This window comes from Scophthalmus maximus, chromosome 17, assembly GCF_022379125.1.
Source record: "Scophthalmus maximus strain ysfricsl-2021 chromosome 17, ASM2237912v1, whole genome shotgun sequence".
NCBI lineage: Eukaryota > Metazoa > Chordata > Actinopteri > Pleuronectiformes > Scophthalmidae > Scophthalmus > Scophthalmus maximus.
In genome coordinates, this window is record NC_061531.1 from 10,907,013 (window position 1) to 10,933,317 (window position 26,305).

At 46.3% G+C, this 26,305-nt stretch overlaps 2 long non-coding RNA genes across 4 annotated transcripts; one reads left to right on the plus strand and one right to left on the minus strand.

Annotated features, from left to right (window-relative positions):
* Positions 1-9,083: 9,083 nt before the first annotated feature.
* LOC118288354 lies at positions 9,084-15,712 on the minus strand. Of its 3 annotated transcripts, none has more exons than XR_004785852.2 (3): positions 12,437-15,712; positions 9,734-12,162; positions 9,084-9,664 (listed from the first exon to the last, which is right to left on the minus strand). It is a non-coding gene; the product is annotated as an uncharacterized LOC118288354 (long non-coding RNA). The 3 variants fall into 3 exon arrangements; XR_004785854.2 differs by having other exon boundaries at positions 9,085-9,905; positions 10,734-12,162; positions 12,437-15,708; XR_004785853.2 differs by having other exon boundaries at positions 9,086-9,905; positions 11,143-12,162; positions 12,437-15,707.
* A 2,858-nt stretch (positions 15,713-18,570) lies between these two features.
* On the plus strand, positions 18,571-23,284 carry LOC118288355. The gene is made up of 2 exons (XR_004785855.2): positions 18,571-19,250; positions 22,168-23,284. It is a non-coding gene; the product is annotated as an uncharacterized LOC118288355 (long non-coding RNA).
* The last annotated feature ends 3,021 nt before the right edge of the window (positions 23,285-26,305 follow it).

A 26,305-nucleotide genomic window follows, 5' to 3' on the forward strand; every position in this document is an offset into this window, starting at 1 on the left:
GTGGTGAGGACAGAGCTCATGATCTTCTACCTGATCCAAACGACGCAGGATGAAAACCCTGCACACTGGAGGGGGAGGACGTGATAACTGATACACGGGTTGGCAGCACCACCTTCTGGCCACAAGTGAGCTCACAGACAAACTTACTTAGCACTTGAGACCAGTCGTCTATGTTCTAAAAGTTATTATATAAATCATAGAGAGGCAGAGAGGACACCAAGACATTGTTGGATTCTACGGAGAAAAAACCTAGACAGTGATTCCAATCGAAAGGGCCCCCTTGGATCTTTGAAGGAGAGAGCTTTCAAAATGAGTTGTTTGTATATCTGACCTGCTCCAGGCAAACAAGATGCTTCCAACCAAAGCTAAATTTCAGCCACACAGGTCTCGAAGGGAAGGGAAACTAAGATAAAACAAGACTATCCATTATTTTTCCCCATGTGAATGGCCCCAATATTTGGCCCATTTGCAATGAAATCTTAAAATCAATCCTGAATTTGACCGGAAGCCAGTGAAGTCAGGTCGGACTGGTGTAATATGATCACACTTTCTTCTTTCCCAGTCAGAAGCTCGCCTTCTACTCCGGCATTTTGTCTTAACTGCAGGCGACGAAGAGACGTCTGTTTCATGTGGGTGCAGTTAAATGATCAGATATAGTGAACCTGCTGATGGAAACATAATGGCTACATGTTTTGCTCATCCCTGCTGTCACTGCGTTGTCGTCAATGGCGTGCGAGTACAGGTGTAAGAAAAGAAACATATAAATTAAGAAAATCAGCACTTATATAACAGGGGGCTTCGCCTTTTGGGGGGGGGGGGGATCAGTCGCCTCCTCCACCTCTCTCAAGTTATTTATGATTCACATCAAAGCGCTCAGGACTCCTGCTGCTAAACTCAAAGGCCAGACAGCCCATCTCCACTCTGATGGTCTAATAACCGTCCCCTTTATGAAGTTCATAAAGCCCACTCCTCACTGCATCGCTGCAGATGGTGGGCGAGGCTAATAGCTGGAAAAGTAGCACAGACCACCACCTCACTTTGGACTCCTTTGAACTGAGCCATATGCAGATTGAACAGGGGGGGCTAACTATATGCGGGAATACTCAATCTCTTGGTGGATACGCGTGTGTGCATGTGTGTGTGTGTGTGTGTGTGTGTGTGTGTGTGCATGCGTGTGTGTCCTCGTCCTTATCCTGTCGCAGCAGGGGAGGGACATGAAAGGACTTTCTGCAGTGTGTTTGGTGGCAGCAAAGTCCTCCGCTCTGCCTAAACAGCATAAGAGGCGACAACCTCATCAGGACACGGTCGAATCCAGACATCATCTCTTTTGTGAGCATCAACACTCTCCTGGACACACACACACACACGCACACGCACACGCACACACGCACACACACACACACACACACACACGCACACACACGCACACACATACAGATGTGCACACACCTTCGGGGCAGTTGACAAATCAGTAGTTTTGGCTGTGTTAAAGTACACAGAAGTGTGCACATGGCACTTTCTCTTTTCCACACAGGCCTTTCTTTGTTGTGCGTAACCTTTTGATCGAAATGAAAAAGAAAAAAAATTTGGGGGCTTCGGCGTAAGCTAATGTGTTTGAGCGGGGAGGTTGTGCTGAAAAGGGTAGAGGGAGGTGAGTTGCCACCGTTTCATGTTAACTCTCCTCTGCTTGGCTTTATAACGAATGTCAACGCTGATAACAAAGCCTCATTTGCATATCATAATCCCCATCTCTCGACCTTCTGATCAGGTGTACTTGGAAGCATGGCTCTGTTCTTTCAAAAAAGAGAAAGAGATACAGAGCAAGAGAGGGGGGGGGGGGGGGGACTCTGTTCACTTTGAACGCCGTTTGAAGTTCTCTGCCAGAGTTCAAATAACACTAAAACATGTGCATGGCATTGAGTGGCTGATTTGTATTAAAAAGAAGAAAGGCGGAGGGATGGAGGGATGAAAGGAGGTCACGGAGGGAGACTGAGGGAACTTTCTGGAGCTAGTGAGGCCAAAATCCTCTGGATCTCATGTGTCTACACATACGGAGGAACAGGCTCTTTTGTGTTCGATCTTTGACCTTAAACATGACGTGTTACGTACTCTGTTGTGTTTTTATTTCCTCAAATTTTGCTTTGATTTTTAAGTAAGATTTATGGACTGGAGTCTTTGTGATCTGGCTTTTGGCTAATATTGAAGCAGCAAATTTCTGTTCTAATGTTACCCAGATTTTCATCATGGAAGAAAAGCTAAAAAAATATTAATTTTTTGGTCTCATTAGTGTTTCACATTAACAGACAGCTGAGCAAAACTGATCTCCCAAACTTGAAAGGAGCTGCAGCTGGGTGATGGCAAACTGAGAGGAGGAGGCGTGGAATAGTGGCAGTGCTTTCTGCAGAGGTCAAGGTGTGAGTCTGTGTGAGTGAGAGAGTGTTATTAGCAGCTCTGCATGTCATAGCAACAGATCCAAAGGTCACGGACCACCCCAACTGTGTGTTCACACACTTCACCATCAACCACCGTGCGATTAACAGTGGTTGGACGGTTCACACTGGGCAGAAGGTTTGGATGTCGACCAGTACACATATGTTTCTGCCCTCTCTCTGTCAGATACGCACCTCTTGGCTTGCACACACTGTTCTTAGCAGCCCATGGTTTCTGGGTCCCAGTTGTGAAGACCAGACGTCCTTTCCCATGTGTAAAGAGGGGCCTCCAGCAGAGCTGCTTCAGCTCCTCCACATTCTCATAGTGCTCCGTTTGGCCAGAGTTGTAAAGCTGGGCCCTGGGAGTCGCCCGCCTCCACACTGATCCACACAGCCCGGCTCTGCGGCAGAGGCTGTCCTGCCAGCTCCTTTATCCCAGCTACCACACACCCAGGGCGGGCAAAGCCAGACTGACAGTCCCCCGCTGCCTCCAGAGCCTCCGTCTCATTTCCCCCTGTTGCCGCCCACCAAACCCTCTCAGCTTTTCAATCTTCGAAGCAATTAGAAGGAGATGCCTTTCTTTTGTCGTCTGTCCGTGGAAAGAAGAAAAGCGAGAGAACCAGAAAAAAAGAAGAAGGAGGGCCAAGTTGTTGGTGGTGGTGGAGCTCAGGCCTAGCCAGGAGCCACTTGTGAAGCCCTGGGTATTAGGACTCACATGGTTTGTTTGGAAAGGCTTCTCCAGGGGCCAAAGTGGGATTACGTTGCAGATTGCAAGTTCCCATGGAAGGGGCCTATACCAGCGAGGGCTTTGGTGGGTGGGTTTCAGGTTGGGGGCCATAGAAGAGGTCTTTATGAGTTTGGGGTCTGTCTGAATGGAAAGGGCCAACTCCCAGCATGCTAGCCCTCCATATTAGATGGACACAGAGAGGCTATTGAAGTTACCCAGACATCATCCTTTATTTCTTTCCCTTTCTCTCTCTCTCTCTCTCTCTCTCTCTCTCTCTCTCTCTCTCTCTCTCTCTCTATCTCTCTCTCTCTCTCTCACTCGCCACTCTTGAAGGCTTAGCAGTTTGCCAGTCAAGAGAAAATGTGAAAGACTGCTCTCAGAGCTGATATGATTCATGTGTTCATTTTTATGATGAAAATACATCTGTGATTTGGAGCAAACATAACATGGTATGGCTGTTAGAAGCTACAGTTTTTAACCACAGTGTGACCACTGCTCAGGGGGAACGAGGAGATCACCTTGAATGACTTCTGTCGAATTTGGCTAAAATCATCTCAAGGTTAAGGCTGAAGAGACTCTTAAAAGTGTGATATTAAAATTAAGAAATAGAGGTCTGTTGACTCATCAGAGCATGAGCTTCTTTTTTGAGATAAGACTAACTCTAAACTTTAATGATTAGTTAGTAACCAATCAGTAATTGCAATGATGCTGCTTTTACAAACAAAGAGACAATAAATGTTATATAATATGTAATATTACCAACTCCAAGGGCTTTATTGATCGATCGACAACACAAGCTAGGTGTCTAGAATGGAGAGCAGTTATAATTATGCATGTCTTGTGTGCTTTAATTGATTAATTATTTCACTTACAATTGAAACTCACAGTTTTTCTGTACAGTTTCTGAGTCTAGAAAATTTAAGTAAAAAATGAGACAGCAAAACAACTTTCAACAGTAAACTAACAGCAACCAGAATCTGGTGAAAGGAAAGAAACAAGAACGACAGACATTGGTAGGAAGAGAGACGGAGGATGAGAAGGACCCCAGGGATCATGATGGGGCCTTTGAAGCAGTATTATAATGCTTTTTTTTATTAGTATGCAAGATCAGATGCTGGAGAGCATCATTTAAAATTGTCGTCTGGCATACTTGGTCTGAAATCCTGTCTCCTTTTCCTTAATGTATTGAAAGACTCATTCAAATTGAAAAGAATGTAATTAGCATTTTTGGTTTATTTTTGTTGGTATTTGAAAATGTCACAAAGTCAAATCACAAAATGCATACATTTCTAAAGACAAGAAATAGTAAAATAAAGGAAAAATGTGTAATAATAATTATGTCGAAATAAAATATTATTTTTTTAGTTTACCTTTGTAACAGGAGATTTAAAAAAATCAGTGTACTGGGTCTTGTGTGGAGGAGTTGTTCTCTGCCCTCTAGTGTTGAGCTTTTGCTACTTCAGGATGTTTGACTGTTTGACACCAGCAGCTCAATTTTCACACACACACACACACACACACACACACACACACACACACACGCACACACACACACACTCACACACACACACACACACACACACACACACACACACACACACACACACACAGATCCGTTTGTTCTAAACATTTTAAAATGTGATTTAGAAAATACAGAAAGCTTACTTGATAAAATGGTTACGAGGTTACAGTTTGCTCAAAAAATAGTTGAAAGATCCAAACCTGCCAGGCGATGACCTCATCGAGTGAAATACATACCATTATTTAGTTGTATTTCAGAAATTGAGGGTGATTAAGATCATAGTTTAATTAAACAGCTTTAATGACAAATTGGGGAAAAAAATGTCTTGAAATTATGTTGAAGATATTTCTCTTTACCTGTTCAGATTATAGCAGTAACTTCTAAATCAGCATCATCGCTCTCCAGATGTCACCCCCACCCCCACCCCATCAGTCTCTGTCTGCAGACCAAACAGCCTTTTACTCTCCCCCAACCCCCTCCAGCCATAGCCCTTTGAGCTGTGCCGTCGCAATGCATAAATACATAAATCTGGTGTCAGTGTATGCATGTGTGTGTGTGTGTGTGTGTGTGTGCGCGGGTGGGGGACGTCGACATATAGACGATGGGCCGGCAATCCCACAGGCAGACCGCTTTCATGTGTCACCAGATCACAGACGCTCAGTGTTTACATACCAGACCCATCCAGACACATGACCAGCACCCCCCCCCCCCCCAGACTCTGTCCCAGCCGTGTCCCTCCAGAACCTGTCACCCTGGCTCAGGAAATCTCGGGGACAAAGGCTGGGAGTCAACCTGGAGGTGGTGGTGCCAGACTGACTCTCTGATCTGACCGACTGCCGCAGACCTGACGGGAGACACGGCCTGAGGTCAGAGGTCAAAGGAAAAAAAAAGAAGAAAAAGCCAGCTGACCTCCTCTAGTTTGGCTCCATCTTAAACGCCTTCCACCCTGTGCACACTTGATTTAATGACATGTGATTACAGCGATTTGAATGCCATGTCATTGAAGTCATCTTTACATGGTTACATGGTTACTGCTGAATCATGCCACCGAGTGTAACATAAGAAACTACTGGTACCAGAAGAATGTGAGCATGGTTATTTGTGCAGCTTTTAAAATGCAGTCAACTTTGACTTCTATCTCACGCTCGAAAGGGATGAGTGAGAAAAGAAGCGGCGACAATCAGAGAATTTCAAACCATAACAGTGTCATTTGAAGAAAACACTTTGGCTGAGTTCAACTTAAAATTCTGCGGGTAACAAAAAAAGGTGAAAGCAAAGAGAACAACAAAAGATGAAGGAAGCATTTTATCCTGCTGTGTTAAATTGGGTGTGACTGTGAATGATTCGGAGGCCCTGAAAAGGGTTAGACCCACATGTGCACTCACGCACACACACACACACACACACACACAAACACAGAGCCCTAAAACATGTATCCACCTTAAAATGTAATGATTTACATTATGAGGACCCATAATGTGATTGTGAAAGCAGCATAGGTAATGCTTACACCACACACACACCCGCACACGCACACACACACACACACACACACACACACACACACACACACACACACACACACACACACACACACACATGTGCACACAACAAAAACAAATTAACATCTAAAATGCTCCAGCTCGTTTCAACCGTTCACTTCAAACCATCATCAGGCCTCTAATGGGGGCCAAGTTCAAAGCTCCACCAGACTCCCACTGCTTTGCTGACATGGAGGAACAACACTTTCGTCTCCCTCTCCCCCCCTGTGTTTGTTTATCCTTTGCTTTGCTCTCTTTCAACTCTTTCCCTTCTTTGGTCTCTCTATCATTGCCTCCCCTCCTTTGTTTTTCATCCCCCCTTTTCTTTGAGAATATCCCTCACTTTATACAACGTCCGCCCCATCTCGTCAACTGTTCTCTTTTTGTTTGCCCTCTCCTGCTCTTGCCTTGTCTGGTTCGCTCGTTTCTCTTTAACTGTTGGTACATTTGGTTCTCCGCAGCGCCCTTGTTCTTGCGTTCGCCCTCTTTGTATCTCAATCCCGCTTTAATCACATATGCCAGTCTCTCAAATCTGACAGACAGTGATCAGTGCGCAGCAGCAGGGATGCTGTCCTTGTGCAAGGAGCTCCCTCTAACCCCGGGTCCAAACAGAGCCTAGAACAGCGAGCTCTCTAAAGACAAGCACTGGTCCGAGATAGACAGTTGCTCCGCACTGCCCTGCAGATATCTGCCAGGATCAAAAACCCTTCCCGTCTCCCCCCTCTTCCTCTCCTCTCGCCTCCCTCTCTTCCTCTCCGCCCTTTACTCGTTCGAAGATGGCACTTCCGCAAATGTTTAACTCCAGCTATCTGCTCATTAAGAGGTCTTCAAAGCCTTCCATTGATGTAAAAGCATCCATTTGAATTCGTAATCACCCTTTGCCGCTCAACTGCTGTGCTCAGCGTAATTTCCCCCGGATTTTCTGATAGCCGGCTCAAAGAGCTAACAACCCGTTTTTTTTCTCCTCTCGGAGTAGCGGGAGAAAGAAAGAAAAGGACTTTATCGAACTTTTGGAAGCGGCGAGGTGTGTGTTTGAGAAGGCCTTGGGTTTGTTTATATATGCTGACAAAGAAAGTAAGAATACGCTCATGAGGAGATAAGAGCAGTGAGAAAAGCCCACGAGAGCTGGATAAGGTTTTGTTTGAAGATTAAAGTTCTGTCGTCATCACAGGAAAGGCCGCTTTCTTGAAAGGAACTTAAATAGTCCAGGAATTGGTTTGTATATAGGGAGCGACTTTAACTGATATAGTTAACTGTTTTTTTTATTTTTTATATTCCACCACACAATACTTTGACTACATCATACATTTAGAAAGAATGTCAAGTGACACATTCTGCAGCAACCTGTACGCATATTTAGCTCAAACATCCTCTGTGCGTTGAGACGATGGAGAGCCGAGCTCTGTCACTCCATCAAGGCACCAAGAGGAAGAAGAAAATGATACTAGAGGGGGGGAGGAAAGGCAGAAAAAGAGGAAGAAATCCCTCAGATCCCGGAGGCAGAAGAACATACCTTTACATCTGGATTTCCTCGCAGGACGAACGTGTTTGAAATCTAATACATAAACATTATTCCCTCCGCTTGCCAGTTTTCCCTTCACCTGCGGAGAATCAGGCTCTTCTTCTGAGCCACTTTGGGGAACTTCTCCGCAACACAGTCCTCCCTCAGTAGGTTCAATAACAGGGCTGACTGGGATTTAGCTCTCGCCATGTTTCATCAAACGCCTCACATCTTCAGCCATCGCAGGCCTGTCTGTCTACAGCAGATCCTCGTAAACAGCAGGTTTCCACTCATGTCGGATGAAATGTGGACGGTAAATGTTCCGGAGTCAACGTTGAAATCTCAGGACTCAGGAAGTGAGGCTTACGGCCTGCTAATGTCAAAAAAGCACCATGCTCACTTCTGATAGTCATGCCATTCTAATACAAAATTAACATAAAATAAAAACTGTGGTCAATCACAGCCGGGCTTTTCTTTTTGAAGCTCCGACCTCATATCCCCATAACATTAAGCATTAATTGTCGTAAGACGTGTGGTTGTGTGGGTGTGTGTGTGTGTGTGTGCGTGTGTGCGTGCGTGTGTGTGAAGTGATCTGGTGGCAGACATGTCACAAGGACTATTGACTCCAACCTAATCCCTTCCTGATGGTCTTTTCTTCAGCCGCAGATGGAGACTAGGGGCTCTTGACCTTTGACCCGCACCACTAAATCACATCAGTTGTTGGCTGGCGGCTAAGGCTGCAGGGCCCTGGGACTCTGCCAGGCAGATGGACTGCTGCCCACACACACACACACACACACACACACACACACGTCTCCACGACTGCAGAGGACATTACAAACAACTACACGTTTGTGCATTAATGACATAACTCTGACACACACACACACACACACACACACACAATCAGAGCAGTGCAGAAACAAGAGATGCTTCCCTGCATGTGTTTGTATGTTATGTGTTCACATATATGACACACAAATCAATACACCAAACATCTTACACTCGCTTGCTTTCATGCACTAGGTCGGACAAACAGATCGATGTGAACACACACATATATACACGCACACACACACACACACACACACACACACAGCACCACTAAATAATGGTCTTCTATATCTGTGTTTAAAGTATTCTCTGTCATCTGTGTCCTTTTACTAAGCCACATCACACACTCTCTCCAGCCCTCTCCTACACTTTGTTTTAAACTCTTCTCTTCTCTTCTGGTCTCTCTGTGATGTGGCTTTCTCTGTTTCTGCTGAATAAAAACACACACTAGGAGTGAACAGGGAGAGAGAAGGAAAGATATGGAGAGAAATGTGTACAGTTAAGAGACAGAAAGAGAGAGAGAGAGAGAGAGAGAGAGAGGAATAGACAGATTGGGTAAGAGAATGTCAGTCTCTCTTTTTAATGCAGTGGAATCTGTTTCTAGTTTTTCTTTTGACGACCAGGACGACACAGCCCACCCCCCAGCTGTACCAGACATGGTCGTGTCATTTTTCAGGGAAAACCAATAATTCACACTGGTTTTTTTATTGTGAAGCTGGATAATCAGCTGGATAATGAGTACAAATTTCCTCCTTTTTTTTCCTCTCTGGATTTTTCTGACCTGCCGTCACGCGGTATCTTCAGGAGCCTCACGCGGTGACAAGCGTACCTTTGAAACTCAACTTTGAACAACTGCTTTGCATGAGAGGCAGGTTGAGAGTTGAAATGTGGGCTGGGTTCCCTCACACGGACGTGCTGCTTGCCCACGCTGCGCTCCTGCGGAGGTCCTCCTCACTTTGTTGTCTTCACAGCAGGCACCTGCATTCCTGGCATAGCTGTCTCCAAAGTTTCAAGAGCAGCACGCTATCTCTCCGTCTACCGGTTTCTGTTTCCTTGTGTCTCTCTCTCGCTCTCCTTCTCGCTCTGCTCAGAAATTCGTTGCCTTGTTGCCTGGAGACGAAAAGGAGCGAGAATGGGGACAAGGGAGAGAGAGGAAGAAGGGGGGGGGGGGGGGCTTACCAGAGGGGGATGAAAGAGAAGAGAGATCAGAGGGGAGGATAGGGCAGGCAGCGGAGTGATGAAGTTTGTTTGGGATACTTTGGATTTCTGTGGCCATTGTGCGGTGCCAACATCCTCTCGTTACTCTCTGGCCTCAGGAAAAACAGTTCTGCAGGCGCTGGTTTACATTTTTCTAATCAAAGAAGGAAAAACATGTTTAGATCGGTGTTAATGTTCACTTGAGTCATGCCAAAGTGTAGGTGTGGGGGGACAGGAATTGATCTGATAGTGAGCTGTTGTGTGTGGAGTTGAAATATCAAGTCGTGAAGAAAATGCCAAAGATATTTATATACGATGATTAACATTTATTCTTGATTTTGGGAGTCCGTATCTTGTAAATCACATCAATCTTTTCAGGAACGGTCAGTCTCTACCATAGACTGTATGTAAAGATGGACGACATGACTGCTCCCAAAAGTGAAGCCAAAATATCTTTGTCGCCCCCTGGAGGCTGACTGCTCTATCGGCCATTAACCCCGCCTCCTCCATGTTAGCAGATGGGACATGATGCAAACAAAAAATTTAATGTACAAGCCGCCAAATGTTCTTTTTTTCCCACAGATGGTTTCTGTCATTTTAGGCATAGTTCTTATCACACTGATGTATGTTCAAGTGTTCATGTTTCTAGAAATTTTGGTTCTATTTTAATTAATCACGGGGTGAAAAGTCATGATTGACAGGTGTGTATGTATCGGCAGGCCGACGAATAACGTTAATTAAGGTTTATCGTGAGACAATGAATATTTCATCAACACATTAGACTTTTTTTATATATACAATGCAAATAAGCATTCCTGTGAAAGAAGATATACGGTATGTATGTACGCATCACTGCTACGTTTACGTTGGAAAAACAGACGTTTGAAAATGATGATGCTGTCGCACGCATTTGCTTCCCGAGTCATTCTTATCATTCAAGACTCGACTACCAGCGGTGAAGGCAAACGTTTTGAACACTTACCGTCAGTAACAGTTCGGCCTCATCCTCAGGCGAAGAAGAGACGCCCCTGTCTTACTTTTCACCATTGCTGGGGTTTTTTTTTTGGATTTTCTGTAACCAAGCAACTGCAGAGTAGACAATCTGCTTCCTGTTTACACCAGCGCGCACATGCCCACATGATATTCATTTTCACGGAGCTAAAAGGTTTTTGTTTTAGTACAAATACATATTGGTGTGGCTGTAGCCGTGGTCAAGCCCACAGAGATCCTGCAGTATATAAGGACCGCTTCAACCACCAGGACTCTGCCAGATCATTGTTCCCCATTGCAGAAGAACTTCTCTGCCTTTTTGTTTTTGGAAAATCTTGTTTGAACCTTCCTGTCCGCCTGAAACGAACCTCCTTTGTCTTTTACCTGTGATTAGGACTCACCTCTCTGCCGTTTTTACCATAGCCTGCCACTCTCTGCCTCCTCTGCCACACAACAATGCTGGATCACCTGCTCCCTGCCTGCTCGGAGACCAATCTCTGTGTTGATTCATTCATTCTGTCCAAGAACGTTTGCATCAAAGCTTTTCAGATCTGCCCGTGTCTCTGCTCCTGTGTTCCACATAAGCGTCCAACCACACTCTTCAATCGTCACAGTGTATGGCCAGATCTGTTTTTTTGTTTGTTGCTGTTTTTACTCCGAGGACCGCGAGTCTCAGTCTGAAGACTGAGAGTCATGATGTAAAACATACGCTCTTCTACTGGCACGCAGCAGTGGAAGGGAGTTGTTGTGAAAGCCTGTCATTTTGAAAACAAATCCATAACAAACTTCTAAAACTCATGTTCCATGGTTACCACTTATTCCATCTGTGTGTGCGTGTGCTTCTGTGTGTATTTGTGTGAGAGAGACACAGATTTTCCTTTTTGGAATCTCAACATTCCCATTTCCTCCTTGCCTCTCTTTGAGCTGCCATCCCGGCTTGTTTATCTTTCCCTCCTATCCCAAACACGGGAACGCTCCCCGTCGCTCTGATCTCGCCTTCTCCCCACGATGTGTGCGCGCACAGCCGACCCCTATGAACCCCTGTGCTCTCTGGATCTCTGTTTTTCTCCCTCTTCCTCATTAAACCTCAGCACTCTTCTGCACCTTTGCGTTGTTATTTTCCTGTCGTCTCCTTGTTTTGTGCTTGGAGAAACGCGTTGGGGCTGCGTGGAGTTTTTGGTTAAATGTCCTGTGTCCTCCATGACGTCATCAGCTGTTGTTCTCTGTCAGAGCGCCTGAGGTTTGCCTTTGAAGCCGAAGGCTGCTCTTGAAGAGGCGTCTGATGGCTTTTGCCCTCTCTTTCATTCGCTCGCTTTCATCCCTCTGTGCAGCTACAGACTTCAAGGCAGATTTCTAACAAGCATGTTATTTAGACAGTGATGTCATGGCCATGGGGACTTAGTGTTATGTCTGAGGCTGAGCTGCACCGGAAGGGAGAAAACACAGAATTTAGACGTGGTTAAATCTGGCCTTAGTATCCAGAATATGATGACGGTCAACATTTATATCATAGACTGCTTAGTTCAGCTCTTTTTGCCCAACGTCTTTCCTTCCCTTCAGAGTGTGGTGGAGAAAACCATCTTTACATGACAAAGCTGTGACACTCTTTGGATAACATCGTTGTTTTGGCTGATGAGGTCATTGCTAAAGCCACAGATAATAGCAAAACACCATGTGCTGCCCTGACTGGCTTACTTTTAAGTAACTCTCAGAAACTCTGCGGTCCAGATCCCAGTCCTTGATAGGGGGCGGCTGGATCCGCAGCGTGCCCACACCGAATAAGGCCTCTATTGTTGGCTGCAGGTGTGTGTTTGTGGGTATCAGTGGTGCTTGGCAGAGAGGAAGGCAGCAAAGCGAGGAGGGTAAGCAAACACCTCGAGTCAGTATGTGCAGGTGAGGGCTCGGGACGGCAGCAGTGGTTGGTTGGAGAACAACTGGAGATGGGGAGAGGAGACCGTTATGAACAAACCTATTACTGATGAATTTATCCGTTATCATAACACTATACTTCTCACTAAAGTAATTAACTGATTGATGTGGCAACACTGTGACATAATAAAATGGAATGAAAAAGCATCACAGGGGCGAAGCATGCCCCGGGTGCACAGGCAACTATATACAGTATAAACTGTGTATACTACAGTATACTTGTCCTGCCAAAGTTTCATGATGATACTATTTTTTTTTGTATATGCTGTGTGCAGCGCTCGCTCACTCTTTCACTCTCTCTCTGTCTGTTGCTTGCTCACACACAAACACACTGACCATCGGCAGCACGGGTAGAAATCCAACCCTTATCAATGTGTCCCGCTAAAGCTTCCATAAAGTTTTTACTGTACTCGACAGGCAGGCATGATTCTGATTCATCATAAATATCTCAGTAGATACCGCTTTTCGTTGTGCGTGTTCACGTGACAAGAAAGCAGGCAGACCTTGACCCTCACACCGGCCCTGCTCGGTAAGAGCCAGGCATCATTCCCTGGGAAATGAGAGAAAGTCATGCATTGTTAAACAAGTGAGAAAATCATCATCATCGGTCAATTGTGATTGTGATTTGTTCGCTTCTAGAATATAATTTTGATGAAGTCCCTTGTGAGTTGTTTTTACATGAGGAAGGATTGTGAGTGTCAAAAAAATATATAAAGAAAAAGACGGCACACAGTAACAGTGGATAACACCACCATGTAAAACTCAAACACTCAGCTGTGTGTAAATTCACACATGAGCACATACTGTATTAATACTTGTGGACTGTAAGCGTGCACTGTGAGATGTGAAGCTTGGAAACAGGTTGCGGGGAGAGAAAAAAAGAAAAAAGATTTGAACAAAAGATAAAGAGGATATGTTTACAATCCTGCGGAGAAAAGTGAGCAGCAAATATCTCTATGTAAGCTACACCGAAACGTGTTGAAAAGTGTGCTGCTGAAACCTGGTATGGACCGTCCCAAAGGAGGAGGTGGTGGTGGGACTAATTTGAGAAGATGAGAGGTGACAGTCATCCTATCTGGCCAAACAGGTCTGGCACGCACGCACACGCACGCACACACACACACACACACACACACACACACACACACAAAGGTAATTAAAGTGTTGGGTGACAGAGTGTCGCTTCCTTTGGCATCTCATAGTTGGAGTCGCCATCGGACACTCTCTATGGTTATGTGTTTCCCATTTGTAGTGCCTGGTTTTTCTGGAGTCGTCGATTGACCGACTGACTAAATGTTTTGTCAACCTGCCTGACTGACAAGTTGGCCGGCTTTTCTCTCCATCTAGCTGGACTTTTGTTATGCATCCCACTGCTCCGTCGATGCTGTCTGGCTGATCACGTCCATCACACCTCTATCAACAATTTAGAAAGCTGAGAGCAGAATATTCACTTCCTTAACGGTTTAGGAATTTGCAGGGTTTTTTGTTTTTTTTAAGTTGGAGGTTGTGCCAAGCCACAACCTGAGCCAAGCCCTCAAGCCAGTGTATTCTCAAATTTCAGCCACCAGGAATGGGCAAAGGTGAGACAAGAGGTAGATTCACTACAAAGGGTGTGTGTGTGTGTGTGTGTGTGTGTGTGTGTGTGTTCAGTTTGTAATCCAACTCTGCCAGATAGCTCCAGGGAGAAGGACATTCTCTGTTGTTGTTTCCCCTTTCCTGCATTCCTGCCTCCCCTTGACGTGTGGCACCAGAAAAGGTGAAGGAGGAAGGAAAGAAGGGATGTAACAGGTTGTTTCATGCCAAACTGATTGCCTCTGCGCTCCCTGTTAGAAACTAATCACATTCATTCCAACATAGATCTGCTCTCATCAAGTCAGAAAAAAAACCCAACAAATCCCCATAGAAGCGCGCGCACACACACACACACACACACACACACACACACACACACACACACACACACACACACACACACACACACACACACACACACACACACACACACACACACACACACACAGGTGTGCACTGTCGCCTTTGAGCCACCTTTCAACCATGCTGCTCTGCTGTCAGGACTCAGAGCGAACCAGACTCTGAGGTAAGAGCAACACTCTATTTTTGAGTGCAGCGGATGATGATGAGGCCACACTGAAGCTTTGTGCCAAGCGCTCAGGGCTGGGAAAGCCAAGAATATACTAAATAAAAGCAGAACGTGACAGCGGAAAAGAAGGTATATGCTCAGGTGTTGTTTGGAATCGAGCCTACTGTGTGTGTGTGTGTGTGTGTGTGTGTGTGTGTGTGTGTGTGTGTGTGTGTGTGTGTGTGTGTGTGTGTGTGTGTGTGTGTGTGCGTGCACAGCGGATTCAGAAGTTTTCTTACAAACAGCAAAGTAACTGCTCCTGAGGGAAGCTCCACATCAGCCTGCCTGCACTGAATTCTGATATCAGCCACTTAAAGTATGTAAATACACTAAAATAGAATAATATTCAAACTGCGCTGTGTAAAACTGTGCAGATGTAAGTGGTGTGAGTTGATATATGTGAAATAAAATTATTTGTGCTCAAACACCAACCCATCTTTAATGTTCCCCTTTATATCATTGTTACTTACTTGTTTTCTATAAATTTCAGCCCAGTATCCATAAGAATTTTATTCATACTAGACAAATTTTGCAGTGCAGGATTAATGTTCAGGTTCCAACGTTCCCTGCCAGTGGGAAAAGTACAGGATCCTTTGTGCCAAATTTTGCAACCTGAAATTTTTTGACTGGTGACCCCTTAAAACCTCAGGCCTCTGGATCAGATAGGACACAAGAAAGCAAAATCGGTATCTTTTTTTCTTTTTTTTCTAATTTGTGAAACGTTTGCAATCACATCCTAACCCAGAACCATCAGGACACAGCGCCAGTGTCCTCCATGGTGGCAAATATTCATGTGGGCTACATTAACAACAATAAACTGAAATAAAGACTTTGCTTTGGCTAAATGATGTTTGTGTGCAGCAGCAATATTGTCTTCGATCAGGACTTAAAGCATAATGCTGCACTGAATGCTATTTGTGTTTATTGGTGTGAGCGTGAACGGGGAGGCGTAGCTTTGTGTTGGCACACACACACACACACACACACACACACACACACACACACACACACACACACACACACACACACACACACACACACACACACACACACACACACACACACACACACACACACACACACACACACACACACACACACACACACACACACACACACACACACACACACACACACACACACAATCCCAGCCTTCAATACAGGGATTAGGCGAGCTTTGTTAACATGATGTCGAGCAAACTTCAAAACAACCCCCTTCTCAATCCTCCGCTCGCGTCCACCCACCTGCACGCACACACACACACTCTTCTTCTCTTTCCATCCTTCTTGCTCTCTCTCTCTTGATTTTAGATGTAAGCGCCATCGCTGCTGTCAAGAGAAAAAAGTGATCAGAAGCTTTTGCTCTCTTTCTCTCACACACACACACACACACACACACACACACACACACACACACACACACACACACACACACACACACACACACACACACACACACACACACACACACACACACACACACACACACACACACTAAACCTTCAAATGTTACAGTAATTAAGCCACACACAAACTTGAAAGATCCATAGCATCTCCAACATCGGCTAATTAAAATGGGGCGTGTTGCAGGGGTCAGCAGACCTGTGACGCGTCCCTGACATGATTGATTGTGACCGTCTGCGAGGGCTCTCAGCTGGGTGTCTCCCTGCATCGGGCCCCGGATAAAGGATTACACAGGCCCTTGGTAACCTTGGCTGGCTTTGTGTGCCTGGGTCTCGCATCAAAGACCTGGCAGGAGACATTAGCATTTTTAATCAGCGGGCCGGGCCCCGTGCTGGCACAGGATGCCTGATCACTTTCATCAGAACGACAAAGAGAGCGGAGATGGAAGGGTGGCACAAATGGTACATACATGCAGGCAGCCAGACACTTGGGACACATGTCCCAAAGTCTGGGTCTGAGACTGGGACCACTTTCCCAATGGGAAAGACTTTTGGACCCCCACTTTTACATTGTGCCACAACAGTGTCATTTTTCTTCCTCTACCGTGCTGACAGAGATGACATAAAGCTTCAAGTCTCTCTATGACTCACTTCTCTCCCCTTCCTCCCTTCCTTGGATATGTGTACTAAAGCCTCTTCAAGCAGATGTAAAGACAGGATGAGGTCCATTTTGTTTAAGAAATGAATCCTGAAAAGATTAAAAAAGTGCCTGATCTGCAGGCACTTAGGCTAAATCCATACCTCTAGTGTTTTAAAGCAAAAACAATCTCCGTCCAGACAAGTGTTTTATCAGTCAAAACGAACACACCTGAAAACGCATATCACATGATGTACGCAGTATGCGCGTGCCAGTGTAAACAGGAAGCACATTGTCTACCCTGCAGTCAGTTGCTTACTTACACGAAGGGGAAAGAAAAACTCCGGAGTGATGTGGACGGCAGGCGCACCCGTAGCAGCAGTGATGCACTTTGAAACGAAAACGTAGTAGTGTGGATGTAGCCTTAGTCTTTAACCCACTTTTTCACCCAGTGGTGGAGCCATCTGAAATTAATACACGCCCATCCATTCTTAGGTCACAATGAGTACGACACAGGTCAGGCTTTCAAAAGAGCCACGTAGAAAAAAGTGAGACAACTCGACAGCAGAGAAGAAAAACACCAAGGAGGAGATGGGCCATGTGCGACACACAACAACAACAACAAAACCCTGACCAACCCGGTGCCGAACGATACTCATGACAGCACTAGAACCTCCAGGACATGATGAATAGATCCAGCCTCCTACCTTCGCTCTGGCTGAATACTGAGAAAGCGGCGGCGGGGGCGAACATATGCCAATTGTGCCATGTGACGAGCACATGAAATCTTCATCAGAGGAAGAAAAAAAGGCTCTTTATTGGCAGCTGTAGTTTGAACACGACGCCAACAAGAGCCAGAGGACAGAACAATGGAGGAGAATAAGAAGAAAAAAAGAGAGAAATAAAACGCCATACGAAAAAAGCAACAATACCGATGGTTACGGCAGCAGCCACGAGGAAACGGGAAGAAGAATATGAACGAGAGGAGGAGTGGATCAAATTCAAATGCAAACAGGTAACATCATCATTCTATCAGTCTTTGATGGTTCCCTTCTGCGGCGCGCTATCATCACAGACTCCTCGCAGGCACATGACGGCTTTGAATAAAGCCTAAACTGAACAGTTCCTCCAACGTCTGAGATGCAAATTCATCACAATAGCAAGGATAGTGGCTAAATCTCTGCCCGTGAATAGCCTGGCAGGAGACTTCCAAGACTTAATACCCCTTTAGAAGTCTATTATCTCTCCCTGGCAAACTTGAATCTTGACAAAACAGACAATCCCACGCACACAGAGCTTTAAAGTAAACGGCAATCCTCGCATCTGGCCCCTTTTAAATAAGGAAACCTTATCAACAGCTCGGCCCGGTAAAACAAATAAGACTGTTTATGTCGGTCTTTATGAGCTCTTCTTTCGTCTTCTGTTTCTTTTTTGGTGTATCACACACACACACACACACACACACACACACACACACACACACACACACACACACACACACACACACACACACACACACACACACACACACACACACACACACACACACACACACACACACACACACACACACACACACACACACACACACACACACACACTTTCCTTTGAGGATGACGTTCAGATATGGCCACCGTTTGATGTGACTCATCAAAGCTGGGATCGGGGTGTGACAGGAGCGTCTCCCGATGTTTCCCTCGCTCTCCCGCTGTCAGCCAAGCGGACACACAGTCAGGAGCCGGGAGGAGACCACTGGAAACTTTTTATTTGATCAGCTGATAAGCACATGCAGACCCCTTCACCAGCTTAGTTCAAAACAGGAATCAAGGATATGAACATGGCAGGATGCATATGCAGGGGAAAAAGGGTCCCCGATGGGCTCCACTCCGCACGTGGAACATACAGGTGCGAGGACATAAAGGTGTGTGTGTGTGTGTGTGCGTGTGCGTGTGCGTGTGTGGTGGTCGTTTCACAGCATCTTTACTGGTCTGAGCTCTCTCCTGAGAGCAGGTAGAGAGAGATGAAATGAGAACAAACAAGTGCAGGAGAAGAGAGAAGAGGCAGCTCCCAGCGGTGTCCTGCCTGGTGGATTTTAAAGAGCAGGAAAGAGACTGGTCAGCCTTTTCTCCTTGCCCCCAGCGCCGGCAGATAAGCAGAGACGCACCGAAAGAGGGACCGAAACAGAGAGAGAAATAACGTGACAAGCTTGTGCGAGGTGATAAGAGATGACAGTAACTTTCTTCAACCCTGATTTCTGCAGGTCACAGTTTCTCTCGCAGGGTCTTATTAATCATCAGTGACGCCGCTGGACAGTTCTAACACCCGACTCTTCATTCTCACAGCCGCACATGTTCAACACCCTCCGTCACCTTTACAATCGTCCCCTATGAACACGGGCAGGTAGGAACCGACAGCAATGGGACTTAAATGAGAAAGGACACACATGTTGATATATGCAGTGTAAACAGATCCAATTAATATATTGTCACGCTGGTGCAGGAATTGGACCCAAATGCAGAGGCGCAAATCAAAGTAGAAATTGAACAAAAATAGGAAACAAAACAAACTTACGAATATCCATGGCAAAACAAAAACCGACAAAAGGTGTCCACGGGTATGGGAACGGTAACAGGGAATCTCAGCAAACACCGGAGCCATAAAACGCAGGAACAGACCAAGAAAATCTCAGACGAAGTGACAGAGACGCAGGGAAGCACAGCGACTAAATAGACACACGGTGGGCGGGGCTGATTGAACACAGGTGAGACAGATTAGGAACAGGTGCAGCCAATCACGGGGCGGGAGCACTCAGGCAGAGTAAAGTGAACAAACACACAGGGGAACAGGAAGTGCAGAGACAATTAACAACAAAACAGGAATAAAAAAAGAATCTTCATTATGAAACAAACACAAGGGATTACAAAGGAAACTTAACTAAAGCGTAGACACAAGGACAACTACAGAACCACATCATAAAAGCAAGCAAAAAGCCACACAATAGTTCACAACCAAAAGGTTCAACAATGATATTTAGCAATGAAATAATAATAATGAATGTCATTCCAAGATAATATTACACAACATAAATATGCAACAGAAATTAGTATGACTATAATGATAAGTATAACCTAGTAATTAACCATTCTACACAGTAACACAGGTTACAAGATCAAGGTTCATAAAAGAAAGGAAGAAGACAAACAGGGTTTTACGTGAATATACCTTTCCGTACTCCATTTAGGAGGCTGTTTATTACACACCAAACATTGGATCAACGGCCTTTCTCCAAAGTTGAGCCGAGCTACATCTCAGTAAGACCGGTTGTCCGTTTTTACTGCATCAAAGGCAAATTCCTGTTTTTCATAAATGGTGCCACGCGCTGCTATGCCGTTAATGTGGCTGCTGCGATGGTTGGTAGAGGCAGCGGCAACAGCGTGGCAGGCAGCGCAAAAGGGCACATTTTTAGCGAGTTGATCCAAAGTGGTGGAACGACTGCAGAGTCCACAGCTGCAGTACAAAGCCTATCAGCGTTTGAATCTTAACAAGAAGGAAAAAGGCCCCTGTGCATAGGAAGAGAGGGGAGAGCCTGGCTTAGATCTTCAACCTCCGCGTCCACACACACACACACACACACACGCACGCGCGCGCGCGCAAAGTCACGGCTCAGGCAAACACACACACACTCTGACATCAAAACACAAACATTAAAGGGCACGCAGACAATCACATCAAGACACTGCAGCGAGAGCCACAAGAGTGCTGACACACAAACACACAAGAAGAAAACTAGCTCGGTACACACACACACACATCAAGAAATCACACACACACACGCACGCGTGCACGCACGCACGCACAAACGCAGCTCGCCAGCTGTGGGAGGTCACACAGACATGACAGTTGTGCTATCAGGCCAGCATTAAGGCCTGCCGCTTTAAACACAGCCTTTTGAAGTCACACCAAAGTCAGACACTGGGATCTCTCATCTCCCATCTCCCTTTTAACACTGCAGTGCCGACATTTCATTCTGCAAGCCCCCCCCCCCCCCCCCCCTCCCTCCACCTTTTCATGCTCCCGGCTTTGAATTCTCTCCTTTAAAAGACTAATTTTAACTTCTTCAAGGCTGGAAGAACAGGCAAAAAGGCGCTGCGTTAACATCCTTCTTCCTGACGCACCAAGTTATGAGTATTCACAGGCAAACGGGGTCGGAGCAAAAGTAATGCCATGTCCCGAGTGCGTCTGCAAATATGCCGCCCGGACGGGCTTTTCAGCGCGCACGTCACATGACCATCCGCGTATACCGGGCGTGCAAAGTGCAGGAAATGACACAAACAAGATGCAGCAACGGCAGCAACAGCGACTTTTGTTTTTCTCTTGGACCGATGGCGAGGTGGATCTATTATTGAGAGTAAGATTTAGCAAGGCTTGTAAGTTGTTGTCCATGCTGCATTCACCACCGACAGCAGAGGCCGACGCCGTTTCTCTTTCCTTCGGCAAAAGAGTCGCGTGATATCTCTGTGACGAATCAGGGGAGGATGCCACGTGACTGACGTGACCCCATCAGGGAGTAAACGTGTGTAACCGACGAGGTTCTGCTCGCTCGCTGGGAATTGCCGTATTCTCACATTGGCTAACTCGCACATTTCGCAGGAAAGTTTACTCGAGGGCTGGCAGGAGAAGGCAGAACAATGACCAACCCAGAAATGTTCAGGAGGATGTCTTGACTTCGGTCCACGTCTGGAGGCAGCGTACCACTAGTTAGAGTTGCACACGTTGCCGCGGTCCTCCTACCTCCCACTGTGCTGCTCTGACATAATAATATGATGTTGAGCTGTTTGAAGAAATGACTAATGATGTTGTTTTACTGGTGAGGACATTCCCCATAAACACAGGGTAGAGGAAGCACATATCATTTATTTACAGGAACCCCCCCCCCCCCCCCCCCCCCCTCGGTAGAATAACATCGTTCTCTAATTCAGGAGCCCACTTTGTCAGAAGGCGCCGTGTTTCGCCGAAACTCAAAATAAGTGACGACAGGCTGAATTTGAGGTGCTGAAGGGTGGTCATCGCCGACGGCGGTGAGAAGCCCCTTCTGTTGGATTTTGGGTTGGAACAGCCAACTTGTTTTGGTGTGGACCTGACCCTGCCCTGCACACACACGCACACACACACACACACACACACACACACACACTCCCCCAGCCCTCCTCTGTAGCCGACCCAGGCAAATCGTTCTCTTTACTCCACTCAGTGTTTCAGTGGAACAGATCAAATGTGCTGCTCAGCTGTGGGTTTGTTTACTCCGTCTCTGACCCAGGCCCAGTCAGGCACGACCAGGCACTGCAGACCCTTTTTTTCCACATTTGGCTTCTACTTTTTTTCTTTTTTTTTCATCTGGATCGCAGCCTCTTCCTCCCACCCCTGCTTCTGATAACTCGCCCCCCTGCCCCCTTGGCCCCTGCAAAGTTTCGTCCGCCGGACACTCGAGGTTTCTGTATGTCTTCAGTTTTCTCCACGAGTTCAAGCGTCATGGATGAACCCTGTCCTGGCTCTCCTCCTCTGCACCTGCGGAGCCTTCGTCCTCCGTCCCACTCCTCGTGACTTCCTTCAGCACCATTGTGCATCATTTTTTTTTTCTGATTCACACCCTCGTCTCGATATTTCTCTCCGCTGCCTTTTCCCACCTTCTCTGCATTTTCAACAGTTCTCCTCTCTCAGTCACGCACAAGAATCACTCACTGCCGTGCAAGAAAGTGCACTCGCAATGCGTGCTCACACGTATGCCGTGTGCAGGCTTTGTGTGATGTGAAGCCAAGTCCGTTCTTTTCCCAGGCAGGCCAGCGGCAGCGAGGACCCCGGCTCACAGTTAACCTCCCTCCCTGGCTCTTACGCTCTCCTTCCTCCCTTTCTTTCTCCTTTTCTTTCTCACAAGGTAAAGGCCGAGGAGTGGGGGGATGACATCATTCAGGGGGATTCCGGCAGGACATTTGACTGTTAAATGATGAAAGCAGATTAACCAGCAGTGAGGAATCCGGGTGGTTATCATAAAATGATTTGGACCATGGTTCTTTATCTAAAGCATTAGTGATTTTCTTCATCTGTAGTCTAATCCTTTGAGGGTTAAGGCAACTTTGCTCTTTTGGATTCTACAGCTCAAGAGACACAGGTTCATCAGGAAATTGGTATAATTGTTCCTCCTTGTACACCTCTCCTGTCTCACGCTGGACTTCTGATCAGATATTACAGATTCTAAAATGCTCCAGCTATACTCATGCTGGTAATTAGTTTTTTATTTCATTTGTGGGCGTGAAATTTCAGTGTTTAAATTATGTCTTTTTTAATTTTGTATTGTTATATTGTTCACGTTCCATTGCTTTTTATTTTCCACCTAATGTCACAATGCTTTCATAAACTCATTAACATAAATTCTAAAATTGGTTGAATGACTGTAATTAACATTGGTTTGACAAAAGAAATTGTATCCAAAGCTCATCTCACTAGTTTTTCCAAAACCAAGGATGAAACATTGGTCATGTGATGACCATGATTCTTCCCCATCTGCATCGTCACCATCAGCGTATTTATTAGCAGGGAAATTACCCAAACTATTGAATGAAAAGTTTGACCCAATATAATGGTGTGAACTTTCTAACTGTCTGAGCCCGAACCTGTCATATGCGACAGAAAATGCGTCATGTTATAGAAGTCCTCATAACATTTGATAATTTTATGCAGCTTACGGTTTGTTTGGTGGGAAGTTAACACTTGCGTCGTTCCAGACGGGGCTTCTGTACGATCGTGGCCCTTTCAGAAGATTTGTAGTGCGGCCTGGAACTTCAGTGTCTTTTCTGAGACTTTGTACAACATGTCCATGATGATAAATCCAACATTGAATGACTTTGATGATCCTTTTTATCCTGTTTTTCCAGACGTAAAAGACTACTGCTGTTGTTAGCGGACTTCTAGCCGTCCATCTTGTATACACTGTGACCAATCAGAGGCTTTGTTACAGACTTGTGCCAATCAGACGCTGTGTTGTCGACTGCTCGAAAAAAGACAAGTAAAGCATTACCCAGAGGGCTGTGGAGCTATGTGGGTGTTGCTTGTATCTAATAGACTGAGGGTGGGCTGTGGTCCACAGTCAAACTTGATTGCGTACTGTAGTGAATTCACAGAGCCCAGAGGCATCGCACTGATACGCTCCCACGTAGTCGGGACCGACAAGAAACCTGATCCAGGACATGTGAGATACAGAATGACACACCGGAACCGCTTCTGAAACATTAGTCTTATGAGAATGCGTGTTTGAGATCTACATACTTTACTGAAGGACAGAGTCTGTCTGGTCTGAAAATAAAGAGCGATGAGCTGATGTGTTGCCATCCCGCTGTGTTTATCTGCTCCTGGTTCACAGTGAGGGGGGGGGGGGGGGCATGGGAGCGTCCATGTTGTTTGCTAATCAGTGTTTAGATTGTAGATGCAGGTCGGAGCAAAGGGAAGCAAGACCCACCGTCTCGGCATGCAGCGCCCCCAAACAAGAACCACATGTCCGACTCCTGCTTCTTTAATTCTCTCTTTTCGACTTCCCCCTCTCCGCCCCATCCTCATGCTATACGGACTCCCCCCAACCCCACACCCTGGGAAAAAACGTGGAAGCTCAAAGATTCAAAAACACATGTGGTTAGCCATAAAACTTCACATGCACTCTCTGTACCCTAGCCCCCCCCCCCCCCCCCCCCCCCCCCCCCCCTCTCCAAAACCCCAATCCCATGCTCCCATCGCCTACAACCACTCAGCCGACCGCCACACACACATCGACCTACGAGGAGAAGAGTCATGTATAAGAGGAGACGTGGAAACAATGGGACGAGAGGAAGCAACATCAGGCAACAATCTGAGCTGTCTGTGGCAGCGAAGCAAAAACAAAGACGTTTCGGGGGGTTGGCGGTGGGACAATGGCGACAGTCATAAAGAAGGTGACTGCAGGCTACCATTCCTGCACGGGCCCAGAACAATGCTTATCCTGTGGCTTGGTGGGGCAATGCCGTGCACTAGGTGAAATTCAAGACAAACATAAACACCGAAGGAGGACAATGGCGCTTACTCTCTTTACAATAGATGCTTTTCCTTCAGCTGCGGGGAGGACGCACACAGAATCCCCCCGGTGCGGCCGGGCCGGCTATCATACCCCGCGTCCTCTGTGCCCTTTGAGCAGCACAGCATCCGATACCTCGGCACTGCACCGGGCGGCGGATTGGGTTTCGGGTCCCTTCAACGTCAAACCCCCGTCTTCTTCATTTCCCAAAGCATTTGTGAGATACATAATCTCTTCAGATTCTTGCAGTGCGACTAGAGAGAGAAATATAATGCCTTTTTTTTGTCAGTGCTGTTGGTATAAAGCATACTTTGGAAGAGTTTCTTTCAGCCGTCAAATGTTTTCGGTCACATATGTGTGTCACTAAGTTACCAGGCGCTCGTCTCCTGAAAACAGGAGCGCTCCAGTGTATTGTTCCGAGCTCACAGACATGAGGTATCTCCTCTCATGTTATTCTGTATTACCTCACTCAGCTATAATGCAAATCCATGATGCGTATATTCCACTCTCTCTCTCTCTCTCTCTGTAACATTGAACAGTCTATAAGCTTCAATAACAGCCCAGTTAATTTCTTTCTGATGGATAGTTTCTGATTCTCCTCGGCCAAGCAGCTGTCATCTAAACATGTCTGCAAATTTGACATTGCTCGAGACCAAAGGCGAGGCGGCTCGTCATTGGCTACAGTGGAGCATCGGGCTGTACAGAGTCACGTGATTGGTCACGTGGTAGGGGGATCAGCTACCGCAGTGGCGCCTGGCCAGGATCCAGACGAGGCCCCCTGGTTGACCACAGTCCCATGGCTGTCTGGGTTCGATGCCTGTGTGGAACAACTCTCATGGCTGATCCAGGATCCAAATGAAGGGGTTCGGGACCCAAATGAAGGGGGTCTCGTTCACATCCGTCTATGGTGGAATGATTTGAGTGTATTTAAATGAGGTTGAGGTTCGCGGTGATGGAACGGAAGAGTTTTTTTTCTTCCCAGGGCCTCCACACACTCGTCTGTGCTCTGGATTGATGTGTTGGACTCTACATTCACCTACGTTGTGTTTTAATACACATTGCCAAGTCTTTTTTTGTGTTTGTGATGAAATAATCCATATTTCAGACTGTTTCTGCCGACCGCAAAAGGCATTGCGGTTGCTTTGAGGGGGGGGGGGGGGCATGTCTTTTGTGCCACAACAGCCCCATTTCGGAAAGTGAGCGCACGCAGACGTCAAAGCCGAAGCCTTGAACAGTCAAATCCCATCTGTGTGATCCTGGTGCTACTTCCTGTTTAGGTTCCCGCGCGCCATTGTTCACAGTCGGAGCCTTTGATCTCGCTTCATTTGGGCGGGACAGGTAGCAGACTTTGGATATCTGC